This window comes from Arachis ipaensis, chromosome B05 (assembly GCF_000816755.2).
Source record: "Arachis ipaensis cultivar K30076 chromosome B05, Araip1.1, whole genome shotgun sequence".
Lineage (NCBI taxonomy): Eukaryota > Viridiplantae > Streptophyta > Magnoliopsida > Fabales > Fabaceae > Arachis > Arachis ipaensis.
In genome coordinates, this window is record NC_029789.2 from 46,915,919 (window position 1) to 46,916,756 (window position 838).

Genomic DNA, 838 nt, shown 5'->3' on the forward strand with positions numbered 1-838 from the left:
CGCGGGTACGGGTACTGCTGCCATCTCTATTTCTAACTAACATAGCACCATTGTCCCACAGCCTTCGCCAGCCTAGCCTATATGCGATCCCATTGCCACCGCCTATCGAGCCTCCTCAATCCCAGTAGAAAACACAAGTATATGCAAACAAGTAAAGCACAAGTAAAGTACATATACAGCAGGTAGAACAAATAACAAGTAGGCATGTGATACATTTAGGCACAACAGAAGTTAAGCAAAGCAAACAAATGGATAAAAGATGCATATGATGAGTGTCTGTCCTATTGTCTTGTGATATCACTTGTCGACCCATAAATGCTAACTCGACACATCCTTTCGGATATAGCCTTTCGGCCACGCTAGGGATATAGTGCCCTGCACACTTTTTACCCAAGGATATAGTGCCCAGCACACTTGCATGCTTAACCCAAGGATATAATACCTGGCACACTCTTACAGTAGAAAAGGTTATCAATTATAATTCAACACAGAGATATAGTGCCCTGCACACTATTGTTCCAAGGATATAGTGCCTAGCACACTTTCATTCCATATCCAACAAGTTTACCATCTTCTCATCTCAATCCATTCTCAACTCTCAAGTCTCAGTATTCCAGGGATATAGTGCCCTGCACACTACCATTCCAAGGATATAGTGCCTGGCCCACTTTCAATCTTATTCTCAATCCTTTTCCAAGTTCTCAACTCATCATAACCATCACCAGTTTTTAATTTCTCAAATTCATCATAAGCATTCTCATTTCTCAAAATCTCTTCAATGAAATACTTCACAACTAAACATTCACCAATTTCATCTACAAACTTTCCAAAACCTATG